This window comes from Schistocerca gregaria, chromosome 5, assembly GCF_023897955.1.
Source record: "Schistocerca gregaria isolate iqSchGreg1 chromosome 5, iqSchGreg1.2, whole genome shotgun sequence".
Lineage (NCBI taxonomy): Eukaryota > Metazoa > Arthropoda > Insecta > Orthoptera > Acrididae > Schistocerca > Schistocerca gregaria.
Window position 1 is genome coordinate 298,535,009 of NC_064924.1, and position 17,173 is coordinate 298,552,181.

General features: G+C 46.3%; 1 non-coding gene across 1 annotated transcript; it reads left to right on the forward strand.

The window, feature by feature from the left end:
• Nucleotides 1-2,159: 2,159 nt before the first annotated feature.
• Trnam-cau (transfer RNA methionine (anticodon CAU)) lies at nucleotides 2,160-2,232 on the forward strand. Its single transcript has one exon. It is a non-coding gene; the product is annotated as a tRNA-Met (tRNA).
• The last annotated feature ends 14,941 nt before the right edge of the window (nucleotides 2,233-17,173 follow it).

Sequence of the window (17,173 nt, forward strand, 5' to 3'; positions counted from 1 at the left end):
GTGAGCGCCCTCGGTCGCTGCATTATAGGACGGGCGGTGGCAGCCAGACATCCCAACTCGCACTTGGAGCCCAAGGAGGTTAGAATAAGGGGAGACAGCACGAAATTGCTGAGCGCACCCATCAGTTGAAGCCAGGGGCACCGTACTGATGAGCCCAGGTAGAGAGATCTTTGATTACAGTACTGTGTAACACTAGCCCTCCCAGCCTTCATACGTCTAATTGTCAGTCATTTCCGACTGTGTACTTTCATACAGTATAGAGTGTCACTACATTGCTTTATGGGTACACACTCGACACCGAATGTTATGAACACACTAATCTGGTGGCGATGCTCTCACTTTGGAGCGTAAAGGTATTTCCCCTTATTGTGATTACTTTGTTGGAGCCTTTTCACTATGTGATGCTATGCAAACGCCACGTTTCCGCGGGTTCGACTCATTCGTTTGAGCTTTAGCTCTGAGAGATCATCTTCCTAGTAGACGATGAGGTAATTGCTTTATAATTCGTAATGTCTTTGTACAGCTTCGCTACGATGACAGTTGGTACACCACCTTGCAGCACGCACCTCGCTGTGTTCCAAGCTGTGCACAACAAATTCAGTTTAAATACCCTCCAAGTTAGTTTCCACAGTGTCGTATGTGAACACGCTTCCAGAAAATAAATGCAAGAGAATAAATACACTTTAAGGACAAAGCACCTCTACCAAACATTAAGTTTGTACACGCTCTTTTCCACAGAAGGGGAAATAGTTGCGAGCAAAGTAACGCACAGTTATCACACTGTATTATACAGTCATAAAAATATCGTACTTTCTATTTGTGTTCCTCAAAAAACATAGTGGACGGTAGAATGCCATATACAAACGCCAAATACGTGGTCTTCCGTTTGGTCTGTGCTCCATCTAACAATACAGCTGCAGGTCCTGTTCGTGAATATGCTGCAAAATATCCCCGTCAACGTCGTCCAGTCAGGAATGTTACATCGTCTGGAGCTTCGCCTTTAAGATAAAAGATCCCTTCCTCCACCATTATTAAATTCAGATTGTCCACGGTGTAGCCGTATTCGAGCTAAGCCATTCTTCATCTACATCTACATGGATACTCTACAAATCACATTTAAGTGCCTGGCAGAGTGTTCATCGAGCCACTATCACAATTCTCTATTATTCTCTTCTCGTATAGCGAGGAAAGAACGAACACCTATATCTTTCCGTACGAGCTCTGATTTCCCTTATTTTATCGTGGTGATCGGTTCTCACTATGTAGGTCAATGTTAACCATATATTTTCGCGCTCGGAGGAGAAAGTTGGTGATTCGAATTTCGTGAGAAGATTCTCTCGCAACGAAAAGTTCTTTTAATGATACCCAACTCAAATCCTGTATCATTTCTGCCGGCCGCGGTGGTCTCGCGGTTCTAGGTTCGCAGTCCGGAACCGTGCGACTGCTACGGTCGCAGGTTCGAATCCTGCCTCGGGCATGGATGTGTGTGATGTCCTTTGGTTAGTTAGGTTTAAGTAGTTCTAAGTTCTAGGGGACTAATGACCACAGCAGTTGAGTCCCATAGTGCTCAGAGCCATTTGAATTTTGTATCTTTTCTGTAACACCCTCTCCCATATTTCGTGGTAATAAAATGTACTGCCCTACTCTGAACTTTTTCGATGTACCCTGTCAATCCTATCTGGTAAGGATCCCTCACCGAGAAGCAGTGTTCCAAAAGAGGACGGACAAGCATAGTGTAGGAAGGCTCCTTAGTAGATCTGTTACATTTTCTAAGTGTTCTGTCAATAAAGCACAATCTTTGGTTAGCCCTCCCCACAACATTTACTATATGTTCCTTCCAATTTAAATTGTTCATAATTGCAATTCTTAGCTACTTAGTTGAATTTAAGGCCTTCAGATCTGTCTGATTTATAGTGTAATCGAAGTTTAACGAGTTCCTTTTAGCACCCATATGGATGACCTCACACTTTTCGTTATTTAGCGTCAACTGCCGATTTTCGCACCATTCAGATATCTTTTCTAAATCGTTTTTCAGTTTGTTTTGATCTCCTGATGACTTTATTAGTCTATAAACGACAGCGTCATCTGCAAAAAACTTAAGACGTCTGCTCACTTTCTGTCCAAAATCTTCCGGCCGCAGTGGTCGAGCAGTTCCACCTGCCTCGGTAGCGCAGTAGGCAGCGCGTAAGTCTCATAATGTTAAGGTAGTGAGTTCGATCCTCACCCGGGGCATTTAATTTAGCCGGCAGGGTAGCTCAGCGTGTTCGGTCGGAGGGTTAGCTGCCCTCTAATAAAAAAAAAAAAAACTGAGTTCATCGATCAACAACGAACTTGAACGGATGTCTTACGACGTCCGCCCAGAGCAGATACAACGAACAACAGTGAAAAAAAAAAACAGTTCTAGGCGTTACAGTGTGGAGGAGCACGACCACTGCGGTCGCACGGTCGCAGGTTCGAATCCTGCCTCAGGCATGGATGTGTGTGTTGTCCTTAGGTTAGTTAGGTTTAAGTAGTTCTAAGTTTTAGGGGACTGATCTACATCTACATCTACATCCGTACTCCGCAAGCCACCTGACGGTGTGTGGCGGAGGGTACCCTGAGTACCTCTATCGGTTCTCCCTTCTATTCCAGTCTCGTATTGTACGTGGAAAGAAGGATTGTCGGTATGCTTCTGTGTGGGCTCTAATCTCTCTGATTTTATCCTCATGGTCTCTTCGCGAGATATACGTAGGAGGGAGCAATATACTGCTTGACTCTTCGGTGAAGGTATGTTCTCGAAACTTCAACAAAAGCCCGTACCGAGCTACTGAGCGTCTCTCCTGCAGAGTCTTCCACTGGAGTTTATCTATCATCTCCGTAACGCTTTCGCAATTACTAAATGATCCTGTAACGAAGCGCGCTGCTCTCCGTTGGATCTTCTCTATCTCTTCTATCAACCCTACCTGGTGCGGATCCCACACCGCTGAGCAGTATTCAAGCATTGGGCGAACAAGCGTACTGTAACCTACTTCCTTTGTTGTCGGATTGCATTTCCTTAGGATTCTTCCAATGAATCTCAGTCTGGCATCTGCTTTACCGACGATCAACTTTATATGATCATTCCATTTTAAATCACTCCTAATGCGTACTCCCAGATAATTTATGGAATTAACTGCTTCCAGTTGCTGACCTGCCATTTTGTAGCTAAATGATAAGGGACCTATCTTTCTATGTATTCGCATCACATTACACTTCGCTACATTGAGATTCAATTGCCATTCCGTGCACCATGCGTCAATTCGCTGCAGATCCTCCTGCATTTCAGTACAATTTTCCATTGTTGCAACCTCTCGATACACCACAGCATCATCTGCAAAAAGCCTCAGTGAACTTCCGATGTCATCCACCAGGTCATTTATGTATATTGTGAATAGCAACGGTCCTATGACGCTCCCCTGCGGCACACCTGAAATCACTCTTACTTCGGAAGACTTCTCTCCATTGAGAATGACGTGCTGCGTTCTGTTATCTAGGAACTCCTCAATCCAATCACACAATTGATCTGACAGTCCGTATGCCCTTACTTTGTTCATTAAACGACTATGGGGAACTGTGTCAAACGCCTTGCGGAAGTCAAGAAACACGGCATCTACCTGTGAACCCGTGTCTAAGGCCCTCTGAGTCTCGTGGACGAATAGCGCGAGCTGGGTTTCACACGATCGTCTTTTTCGAAACCCATGCTGATTCCTACAGAGTAGATTTCTAGTCTCCAGAAAAGACATTATACTCGAACATAATACGTGTTCCAAAATTCTACAACTGATCGACGTTAGAGATATAGGTCTATAGTTCTGCACATCTGTTCGACGTCCCTTCTTGAGAACGGGGATGACCTGTGCCCTTTTCCAATCCTTTGGAACGCTTCGCTCTTCTAGAGACCTACGGTACACCGCTGCAAGAAGGGGGGCAAGTTCCTTCGCGTACTCTGTGTAAAATCGAACTGGTATCCCATCAGGACCAGCGGCCTTTCCTCTTTTGAGCGATTTTAATTGTTTCTCTATCCCTCTGTCGTCTACTTCGATATCTACCATTTTGTCAACTGTGCGACAACCTAGAGAAGGAAGCACAGTGCAGTCTTCCTCTGTGAAACAGCTTTGGAAGAAGACATTTAGGATTTCGGCCTTTAGTCTGTCATCCTCTGTTTCAGTACCATTTTGGTCACAGAGTGTCTGGACATTTTGTTTTGATCCACCTACCACTTTGACATAGGACCAAAATTTCTTAGGATTTTCTGCCAAGTCAGTACATAGAACGTTACTTTCGAATTCATTGAAAGCCTCTCGCATAGCCGTCCTCACACTACATTTCGCTTCGCGTAATTTTTGTTTGTCTGCAAGGCTTTGGCTATGTTTATGTTTGCTGTGAAGTTCCCTTTGCTTCCGCAGTAGTTTTCTAACTCGGTTGTTGTACCACGGTGGCTCTTTTCCATCTCTTACGATCTTGCTTGGCACATACTCATCTAACGCATATTGTACCATGGTTTTGAACTTTGTCCACTGATCCTCAACACTATCTGCACTTGAGACAAAACTTTTGTGTTGAGCCGTCAGGTACTCTGTAATCTGCTTTTTGTCACTTTTGCTAAACAGAAAAATCTTCCTACCTTTTTTAATATTTCTATTTACGGCTGAAATCATCGACGCAGTAACCGCTTTATGATCGCTGATTCCCTGTTCTGCATTAACTGATTCAAATAGTTCGGGTCTGTTTGTCACCAGAAGGTCTAATATATTATCGCCACGAGTCGGTTTTCTGTTTAACTGCTCAAGGTAGTTTTCAGATAAAGCACTTAAAAATATTTCACTGGATTCTTTGTCCCTGCCACCCGTTATGAACGTTTGAGTCTCCCAGTCTATATCCGGCAAATTAAAATCTCCACCCAGAACTATAACATGGTGGGGAAATCTACTCGAAATATTTTCCAAATTATTCTTCAGGTGCTGAGCCACAACAGCTGCTGAGCCCGGGGGCCTATAGAGACATCCAATTACCATGTCTGAGCCTGCTTTAACCGTGACCTTCACCCAAATCATTTCACAATTCGAATCTCCGTCAATTTCCTTCGATACTATTGCACTTCTTATCGCTATAAACACGCCTCCCCCTTCACTGTCCAGCCTATCTCTGCGGTATACATTCCAATCAGAGTTTAGGATTTCATTACTGTTTACGTCTGGTTTCAGCCAACTTTCTGTTCCTAGTACTATATGGGCGTTGTGACCGTTTATTAATGAGAGCAGTTCTGGGACCTTTCTATAGACGCTTCTGCAGTTTACTATTAGCACATTAATATTGTTATTCCTTGTTGCATTTTGCCTACTCCTGCCTTGCCGCGTCTCAGGAGGCGTCTTGTCGGGCCTAGGGAGGGAATTCTCTAACCTAAAAAAACCCCATGTGCACTCCACACGTACTCCGCTACCCTCGTAGCCGCTTCCGGCGTGTAGTGCACGCCTGACCTATTCAGGGGGACCCTACATTTCTCCACCCGATAGCGGAGGTCGAGAAATTTGCACCCCAGCTCTCCGCAGAATCGTCTGAGCCTCTGGTTTAAGCCTTCCACTCGGCTCCAAACCAGAGGACCGCGATCGGTTCTCGGAACGATACTACAAATAGTTAGCTCTGATTCCACCCCGCGAGCGAGGCTTTCCACCTTCACCAACTCCGCCAACCGCCTGTACGAACTGAGGATGACCTCTGAACCCAGACGGCAAGAGTCATTGGTGCCGACATGAGCAACAATTTGCAGTCGGGTGCACCCAGTGCTCTCTATCGCCGCCGGTAGGGCCTCCTCCACATCTCGGATGAGACCCCCCGGCAAGCAGACAGAGTGAACACTGGCCTTCTTCCCCGACCTTTCCGCTATTTCCCTAAGGGGCTCCATCACCCGCCTAACGTTGGAGCTCCCAATAACTAATAAACCCCTCCCCCCGTGTGCCTGCTCGGACCTTGCTGAAGGAGCAGCCACATGTCCACTCACAGGCAGAGCGGGCGATGCCACACGGCCAGCCTCCACATTGACCCTCCACCTCGTGCGCCGCGAACGCCGCTGAACCCGCCACTCCCCTTGGGGAGAGGGTGGCCCAACCGCGCCCGGTACCCGCGAAGATGTCTCGACAGCAGGGACAGTGGGTGAAGCATCTAACACCTGGGGTGCACCATGCGACGCACCAGACTCCCCACTGCCGCTACACTCCGAGGCAGCAGCCTGAAGACGGCTGACCGCGGCCATCAAGACGCTCAGCTGTTCGCGAAGAGTGGCCAGCTCCTCCTGCGTCCGTACACAGCAGCCACACATCCTGGCCATCCTAAGAAATCAATTTACTATAGAGTGTTAATCAGCTTTTAACTAGACTGCTAATTCACTAAAGGCGGTTGATTATTGACTAAACTGTGATTGCTAACCACTTCTTGTAGAAACAAGGAAAATAGCACTACCTGTCTCTGGACGGTATTGAAAACAAACACTAACACTACGAGCACTATGGCTGACTAAAGGGACTCTCTGACTGTATTCGAAACACACACGAGATCTATGGAACACTTAATAGCACTCGACTATTAAAGCTTCCTAAAAGCAAAAACACGCAGAAGAAGAAGTGACAAGTACGAAAAATACAGATAATACTTAAATTAAGGTAGCTCGCTGCACAGCAGACGTGAAGCAAACGGCGGTTAGGACGACACTGACACTACTGGCACTATGGCTGACTAAAGGGACTCTCTCTGACTGTATTCAAAACAAACACGAGATCTATGGAACACTTAATAGCACTCGACTATTAAAGCTTCCTAAAAGCAAAAACACGCAGAAGAAGAAGTGACAAGTAAGAAAAATACAGATAATACTTAAATTAAGGTAGCTCGCTGCACAGCAGACGTGAAGCAAACGGCGGTTAGGACGACACTGACACTACTGGCACTATGGCTGACTAAAGGGACTCTCTCTGACTGTATTCAAAACAAACACGAGATCTATGGAACACTTAATAGCACTCGACTATTAAAGCTTCCTAAAAGCAAAAACACGCAGAAGAAGAAGTGACAAGTAAGAAAAATACAGATAATACTTAAATTAAGGTAGCTCGCTGCACAGCAGACGTGAAGCAGACGGCGGTTAGGACGACACTGACACTACTGGCACTATGGCTGACTAAAGGGACTCTCTCTGACTGTATTCAAAACAAACACGAGATCTATGGAACACTTAATAGCACTCGACTATTAAAGCTTCCTAAAAGCAAAAACACGCAGAAGAAGAAGTGACAAGTAAGAAAAATACAGATAATACTTAAATTAAGGTAGCTCGCTGCACAGCAGACGTGAAGCAGACGGCGGTTAGGGCGACACTGACACTACTGTATTCAAAACAAACACGAGATCTATGGAAGTTAAGTCCCATAGTGCTCAGAGCCATTTGAACCATTTTTTTGTCCCAAATCTAGAACTAATAAAAAAAATAACTCCATAGGAGTACACGGTAGGTACTAAGCCAATTGCAATACTCTCAATATGTGTACGCTAACATGACACATTGAATACTTACATCTCTGTCAGTATTCGTTAAGATAACATGAGCATGCTAAATACCGCTTTTTGTCGATACTGTTTTGTAAATGGTACCAACAACAAAAACAAACGACGGCAAGTGCTCAAAAACTGTAATATTACCCAACGAATCTGAGTTCTCGCATGAGTGTACTTTCAAGTTTCACAACGTCCATATCACCATCAACGTCCGTTTCACCGTCAACGTATGGACTGAAATAATGGAAGACAGTATCTTGGGTCCATGCACCCTCTCGCAACAGTGGACTGGGTAGAGATACGAAGAATTTCTCACTAATAGTTTGCCTGAAGCACAGGAAAGTTTTCCATTTCGAGTGTAGCTGAGGTGGTACAAACATGAAGTTCCACCTGCTCACTTTACAAAATAAGTGTGACAATACTGAAGTAGAATATTTCCGAGGAATCTGATCAGTGATAGAGATTCTCCTCCATGACATCCGCGTTCATCTTATCTAAATCCCTTGGCTTTGGTACTCTGGTAGGACCTCGTTAATTTCCCAAAGCTAATGAAAGCCTGTTTCCATGCTGCTCTTGTAACTGCAGACGCAACTATGCTGCAAAAAGTTCTCAGAAGCAGAACCCAGCGGTTGCTTTGAGCATCTGTTCTGAATATGATGTTCATTTTGTCAAAGCGTAGCGGTGTTGCATGACGGCAGCAGAGAGCGCGTGGCAAGGTCATTACTGGAATGCTGGTTAATCTTCCTGTTCACTGTCCCTGTTAATACGTATCCATAAAGCAAGTGTCACACTATATTAATTTGGGACAAATCTGTCGTGTGAGCAAGTAAAATTACCTTTCATAATCGTTTTGATGTAACTGGAAACGTAACTATGCTTTCCATTGACACTGAGCATCGTATGAAAGATGTGGTGAGCAGTATTTCCTTGCAACGACTCCAGCTGAACATTGCAAAAAAGAAATTTTAAGTGTCTGTCGAAACAACAAAGGAAACGTGCCACACGACTTTTCGGAGAGAAATTTATTGTACATAATAAAAACATGTGTGAAAACTGAGGTGACAAAAGTCATGATATACCTGTTAACATCATGTCCGATTTCATTTAGCCCGATGTAGTGCAGGAACTCGAAGCGGCATAATCTCAACAACTCGTTGGAAGTCTCCTGCAGAAATATAGAGCCATGTTACGTCAACAGCCGTCCATAATTACGAAATTGTTGCCGGTGCAGCATTTTGTGCGCTAACCGACCTCTCATTTACGTCCAATAAATGTTCGATGGGATTCGTGTCGGGCAGTTTTGGTGGCCATATCATTCGCTCGAAGTATCCAGAAAGTTCTTCCAACCAATCGCTAACTAATGTGTCTCGATATCATGACGCATTGTCATCCATAAAAATTAAACTGTTGCTGGCAACATAAAGTCGATGCACGGCTGAAAAAGGTCTCCAAGTAGCAGAACAAAATCGAGGACCCAGTCCATTCCTTGTGAATAAAACCCACACCATTATGAAACCAACACCAGCTTTCACGTTGCCTGTTATCAATCCGGGCCCATGGCCTCGTGGTGTCTGTGCCTCACTCCAACTCTGAAATCAGGAGTCATCTGACCAGGGTCCAGCCTATAGGATCAATAGACCAGGACCGGCGTTGCAGGCGATGTCGATCATCTGGTCACATAGCCTTTAATGCCAAATTTTGCCGCCCTGTCCTAACTGATACGTTCGTTGTATGTCCCACATCTATCTCTGTGGTTATTCACGACATGTCCGAAAGAACAAATGCCATATATATATATATATATATATATATATATATACAAACAGTGCCCGAACTCTTACAGGAATTTGCAACGCGCCGCGAGTAATGTGTATAATGGGCGGGGGCACTACGAATGTAGGGCGGGACAATACGTTGAGAATGTGGGTTTCGCGGGATGCGTGCCAGAGGTAAGTCCCTGCAGTCGTACTGTCCTCTGTGTACTCGGTGGCTCAGATGGAATGTCCGCTGTTAGCAGCGGTGGGGAAAGGTCGTCGCGCCTGCGTCCCCCTGTTAGCGCACCGCGCGCGCCAGTGTTTACTGTTTATCTCCCGCTGCGGCGAGTGTCACGCGTCCGTGTATCGGTAGTGGCATGGCATACCCGTACCGCAAGTCCACAATAAAATCACGTTTCAAGCGGACTACGCAAGACCTCGAGCACTTGACATTGAACGTTTCATCCGGGAAGAACTTCATACTACACCTCAAGACATCATTGGGATCCACTTTTCTATAACACATAGTGTCGTCTGCATAAAACTGATCAATGAAAAGACGTGCACTGATGTTGTGTGCCGACAAGCTCAGGGACTTAAATTTTGTAATGGTCACATAGGAACTGTCACGATCGACCACGCTGGATTAGGCCTTCGCACTCTGAGGGTCCTCGAGCTGCCATTCGAAATCCCGATAGATGTTGTGATGACTTTTTTCAAACCGTACGCCAACGTGTTAAGTCACTTGGCTGAAAAATGGCAAACGTTTCAGACGTACTCCGTCTTAAATGGAGTGCAACAAATTGAGATTGAACTGACGAAGCATGTGCCATCCTATTTTGTAATTGTCAGCTGCAGAGCCATTGTCATGTACGACGGACAACCGCGTACTTGCGCCGGGTGTGGCCAGGAAGGACATGTCCGATCGGCCCGCGTTCAACGCCAACTGACTCAGACACCGGTTGGTGAAGTTCCCTCCCCGGTGACGCCTACTACACTCCCCATCACGTATGCAGCGGCTGCAACCGCAACAGCTGTTCCTACCCAGGATCGCAACACAATATTGCAGTCAGTGGTCGATGACAGTGTGGCGGACAGCATATCCCCCCTCTACGACGTCATCGGCAGACTTGCCTCAAGACGGTGATCAATTGTGCCACTAAGACGAGCCTAAAGAGAAGATGGAAGTTGAAACGGAAATTGTAGCAACCTCTGCCTTCCTGCCAATGGAGACCGCATCAGACGATTGTCGCCCCCTCTCTGACATAGAACAACATGTCCGGGAACAACGGTCCTCTCGAAAACGCAAGAAACGGCGCCATACGCCATCCGATGATTGCCTGCTTCGGATGTGTGACCTTGACGAACATCCGGCGTTGGACAACACTCAGGAATCTACCAATACAACTCACCTTCCACATCACGATGCTACGGTGGATACAATTTCTGAGCCTCGGTCTGACAACATCATTTCTGCTACTGAACATACGCGCAAGCGCTCTACTGACAGCACTAATCAACAGTTACCAATTGCTGCATCTGATTCTTTGGCGGATGATGTCGAGGATGAGTCACAGCACCAGGAGGATGCCGAAGGCAGAGATGCTCCCTCGGCTGTACCCAGCACCAACCAACCACAGTGAATAGGGCTGTATCGTCAGCCTCTGTGGGGCCGCCCCTGCCGCCCACACCTGGCCTCCTACACAACCCAGTTGCTGACCTGAATGACCAAACATACTGCCTATCAACGATTAACATCAATAACATACGTGCCCGACATAAACTAGCGATGCTACAGAATCTACCAAACGCAGCAGACATCGACATTGCGCTCCTTCAAGAGGTGTATGTCGCAGTCTTCAAGGAACCCTCTGGTTACAAGCCTTAGGTCTCACATGCGTCTGCCAATGACAGTGGTGTGGCGATCCTCCTCCGCGAAGATATATCCGCAGAAGACGTCGAGTATCTCCCTGACGCCAGAGGCATGACTCTTACTATCCAAGGAGTCAAACTTATTAACATCTATGCACCGTCAGGGTCTGGCCGTCAGGACGCCTTGATAATCGGAGGGGACTTCTAATGTAGCCAATACCTAAGGATCAGTTACCACATCATTCTACCAGCGCAGAACTTACGACAATTATAAATAATCTTCAATTGGTGGACTCGTGGGAACGTGTTTGTGACGATCGGCCCGGATTTACTGACTACACCAGCCATTCGTCCAGCCGCATTGACCGGAATTACATCTCGCGTTCCACAGCTGTGGGGACAAGAGCTGCCGAAATTTGGCCCAAAGCTTTTTCTGTCCTCGAGGCCTACATCCGCGCTATTACCCTTGGCTTCCAGAAGGTATGGCACAGCCGTGGTCCTTGCAAGTTGAACGTCGCCCACACAGCTTTTAGGAATGCCACCGCCTTATAGAGAACACGTGGGACTCTTGTAGACTCAGGCGTGTCACCTACCGTTCTACACTATCGTGGTGGTTACTCTGCGGCAAACCAGCCCTCCGGAAGATCTTGATATGCTATGGCCGAGATGTTGCAGCATGGAAGAGACATACCATAAACTTTTACTGCGGCTTTTTAAGGGAATGTACAACACTGCCGTACTCACCTGCACGGCAGGTGACGGTGAACCATGCCAAGGCACAGATCATCAGATTAACACGTTGTCACCTTAAGGGTGCGATTGTAGGAGCGCGCACTCAAGACAGAGTGGCCCAGAAGGAACCGTTCATGCTCCACGTCATCGCAGAACGACGGCGCCGACGCAGGACACTGATCCAAGCTATCACGACGGAAGACGGACAACGCCTTGATACCCAGCACGACATAGGAAATGCCCTTCATGCTCACTACACTAGGCTGTACTCGGAACATCGACATCCTCCATAGGTGATCGCCGAAGTCTCTCAACTCACTTATGGCACGATCTCTCCGACAGCGGTAGCGGGTTTGACTGCAGATATAACGGAAGAGGAAATCATTGAAGCAATACAGGCTGTGGCTGCTCTTAAGTCCTCGGGACCTGATGGCCTCCCTCTGGAATTTTACCGAACATATCAACTATTACTGGCACCAGCATGGACTGATATTTGGCGCGATCTTATGTCTCCCACGTCGCAGATCCCTGGGGCTTTCATAGAAGGTCTGATTGTGCCCATACACAAACCCCGAGGCGGATCCAGGATCAGTGACTCCCGATACCACCTACCCTGGCTCACCGCATGATGGCGGTTTTGGGATCCTTTGTTAATACGGGTATGTTATTTAGGATTCGTTACGAGTCCCTAACACTCTCCGACAGCCAAGGCACAGATCATCAGATTAACACGTTGTCACCTTAAGGGTGCGATTGTAGGAGCGCGCACTCAAGACAGAGTGGCCCAGAAGGAACCGTTCATGCTCCACGTCATCGCAGAACGACGGCGCCGACGCAGGACACTGATCCAAGCTATCACGACGGAAGACGGACAACGCCTTGATACCCAGCACGACATAGGAAATGCCCTTCATGCTCACTACACTAGGCTGTACTCGGAACATCGACATCCTCCATAGGTGATCGCCGAAGTCTCTCAACTCACTTATGGCACGATCTCTCCGACAGCGGTAGCGGGTTTGACTGCAGATATAACGGAAGAGGAAATCATTGAAGCAATACAGGCTGTGGCTGCTCTTAAGTCCTCGGGACCTGATGGCCTCCCTCTGGAATTTTACCGAACATATCAACTATTACTGGCACCAGCATGGACTGATATTTGGCGCGATCTTATGTCTCCCACGTCGCAGATCCCTGGGGCTTTCCTAGAAGGTCTGATTGTGCCCATACACAAACCCCGAGGCGGATCCAGGATCAGCGACTCCCGATACCACCTACCCTGGCTCACCGCATGATGGCGGTTTTGGGATCCTTTGTTAATACGGGTATGTTATTTAGGATTCGTTACGAGTCCCTAACACTCCCGAGGAGCAGAGGGGGTTTTAGGCCTTTGTCATGTTCAGAACAAAGCGAGGGCCCTGTTAGTCAGCTGTCACCTGCAACTGTGGCAACGAAGTCCGACGTGCCTCACAAGTCTCTTACTGGAGACCTTACGACCAACCTCACTCGCACCCCCTGTGATGATATCGGACATCCCAGCACCTTTCTTCTTCCTTGAATTAAGCTACATCCTCACCGCACTACTACCCACACAAATGATGATGACGAGGGCGATATATGCTGCCATGCAAATAAACAGGACGCCGAATGTGATTGAAAGCAAACACCCCACTACAAAGTGGCACGCTGTGTGGCAGGCAGTGAATGCCACCACCCTTGATACTGACGTGCAATCTGCATGGTACGTAACTGTTAGTGGGAAACAGTTGTGCCAGTCCCGCTACATCATATCCACCTCGCTGATTCACACTTACGTGCCACATGCCAAGTGATTGACAAGGATGAACATCGTTTCGGATACGGGTCGGCAAAGGACGTATGGTATTTGGTGCGTCAGATATTGGCTTTTCTCACACGCACGACTCCCGGCGGGATAGCTATCCGATCACTTCCTTTCCCCGATAAGATTTATTTCCCAACAGCAAAAACGAACTCTGTGGCGTGGATCAGCGGCCAAGCTGTTCACTACCTATTCGGTAATGGCGAAAAGACAGTACCCTATTTTTGGTATTACCTGAACGAACGACATTGTGCGATCCTCAAGAAACCTAAATATAGGCAGTATTTTTCTAATTTTCTTTGGAGCGCATTCCATAATCCGCCTCGCGGCTGGATTATCGATGACATGAGAAGATTAACATAGCACCTCTTCCCAGTTCCTTTTTTTATGAGATTGAACAAACAACAGAAACAACACTGCAACGAGACGACAGTCATCGAAAAATTCGCAGCGGGTTATAGTACGGAGCATCCTTTGTCGTAACAGGACGACTTCCCATTATTCTGTTTATGTAGCCGAGCGGGAACGGCCTTCCTTTTATCCATTTGAATAAAAATAAAATAAAATAATAATAAAAAAGCAGAAAAAAGATGGATAGAGCGTATGCCATGTAAGCAGGAGATCCCGGATTCGAGTCCCGGTCGGGGAACACATTTTCATTTGTCCCCGTTGACGTATTTCAACGCCTGTAAGCAGCTAAGGGTTTTCATTTCACTGTAATTTTATTTATTAAATTTAATGTCCCGTGCGTCTAGCTCCAACTATCATTCTACGTTCATAGTTTGTTAATTCCTGGTATGCGGCCATAATGACGCCGAAAACCCTTGAAATGAGTACCCTGAATGTAAATGACAGCTCTGCTAATGCACTGTACTTTTATACCTCGTGCACGAGATGCTACCGTGATCTCTATACATGCCTATCGCTGTCCCGTGACTATTTTCCACCTCAGTATGTATTTGGAGAGTGATAATTAATTATGGTCGTTTTCAAATATTAAAAAACGTTATAAATGTTGTGCTTGTATCGAAGATGAACAACATCACAAGTAATTGAATTTTGACACATCATCCACTTTCATTTACTGTAAGCTCGTTTTTTAAGTATGTGTAGAGGTCTTAGCCCATAGATTTTTTGAGTTGTTGTTTTGTAAATTTATTAGTTTATAAGAAATATAAGCAGTCTCCTGAGCTGAAGAGGTGTTAAATCAAAAGGCAATCTCTAAGCCCGTGGAATTCGGTGCCATGAAACAGTCCCCACAGCGGTTTGCTGTCCCTCTAAAGCCATAAATGTCTGTTTCCAAAAGAGGTAGAGCTAGGGAGGGATAAATTGTCACCTGCGATAAGGTACCGTGTACGTTCTCTTATCTATAACGGAGAGAAGTAAATGTGAAACGAATGGGTGGTTAACCCGCATCCTTTCCGGCTCTGCAGGCAGCCGTTAATCCTGTGAAACGATCAGCAGCAGGCCGCGGTGGACCCTTAAGTGGAGCGTAAATTGTAGCTGCTGGTCCGCTCTAAAGCCGCGGACCGTTTCCGCGAAATATTGCCGTAATATAGACTGCCCCGCCGTGTTTCAGCTGTGTGTACCAAGAAATGTTACCGGTAGCGCACACTGCCAACAACGTACATTACGGTTGCTACAGAACGTGTTGATAATACCCGAACTCAACAAAGATCAGCGGTACTCGAGATCACGGGCTCACACCTGACTTTTCAAAGCTTCTTTATCTCCACTGTCTCTTCAGAAAATTTGACGCTGGTTTCTCGGTCTACGAATTTTTTGTATGTGGAAACTCTTAATGGTGTCTGACATTCATAAATGCTGACCAGTAGCGTCACCCACGGTACAAATGGAACGGTTGTGCATGTTATGGTGTCGTCGAGAATTTCTCCTGAAATATTTTCCTCAGTCAAACTAACGATCTTACATCATCGGCGTGGTATTGCAGTATGGATTTGACAACCTCTTTCAGCCCATCCGTTGTGAATTTTTTCTCGCGATCTTTCGGACTTGTATACAATTTTCTATTTTAAGTTCCATCAACATTTCATTCCTGTTGTGATTGTATTTGGTGTAACGAGCTCTTTGTCTCGAAAATTACTTTCACAGACTATTAGTCTTTCAGGGTCTGTCTTTGTCGTCCAGGCTACACTGCGACAACACAGCGCAGTTTTTGTTAAGATCTTATAGAGCAGCCTTCAGATGTGATTCTGGACCAGGGAACGTCTTATTATGATATTAATTAATGCTGTTATCTTTTTTTCACCTTGTGGCGTATAAAGCTGGGTCCGTTTCTTCTAGAAAGGCCAGATTGTAGCTTAAATACGTGTGTGTGTTCATGCTCTCCACAATTCTATTTCTGGCAGATCTTACTTTGTAGTAGGAATTTTCAAAGAAAGCCCTAGATTTGTTTCGGTGTTGATGTAGGTTGTTTATTTCTCGGATATAAACTGAAAATTGTGTACCGAACGCGGTAGGTCATCCTCTGAGTATGGTAAAGCGTCTAAATTATCTGCTATAGGTGAAGCATCTGGCTTTGCGTTTCTGTTGTTTTCAGTGAAGCCGTGAGGCATTTGTTTCCATTTGTGGATGATTTTATTCATACAACAGGTGAAAGACAAAATCCCCTTCGTATTAGAGCATAGATTCGGCAAACTGATGATTTGTCGTCTTTCTTTACACAGATAAAAATTTTCGTTTTTTTTTTTCTATGGAGGTGGAGCCCCTCTACGTCCACACCGGCATGAAAACCAACTAAAAAGCTCTACTGCCATCTCTGTATCATGGTTAACTTTCACTTAAGTGACGTGTCGCACGATTTGGGTACTGCGACGTTTGCGTACGTCTGGTTAAGGTTAACCACTAATACTCGCTCACCTAGAAATGGATTGGGTCGGAAGTCGAACGAACGGTAGTGATTTGAAGGGCTGAGGGAAAAAAGTTCCAAGGAAAGAGCCAAGGGAAAAAGAGCTCTGCGATAGTTATGTCGGGTGGTAAGAGCAGTGGCGGATGTCTTACCGCCTGCGACAGGTCATGCAAGAGTAAGCTGTGTTAGTAGTGGGTATCATGCAGGTCGATACCTTTGACGTTGTACGTGCTGTTTCTCGACGGCTGCCGCTGGATGCCGGTGCTGATCTCTCGGTCAGCGTCAGCATACCTGTAACAATTAGGTTGATCATCGTTTTGTGTCCGAGAGGTCGTACATCAGATGCACAGTGTAGGGTGCGTTGGCAATTTGTTTGTGCGTCAGCGTGTGCACTCGTCGGTTTCCCTTCTGTAGCCTGTTGATCGGCTTTAAAGCAGCTGGCACACCCAGTCAACGTTGCTGACATGCAGGGGCTTGCCGTCGTTTGTCGCTTGCTGGTGTATGTTAGCTTGCCGCAGGTAGTTATGCCCTGGCTAACAGTGA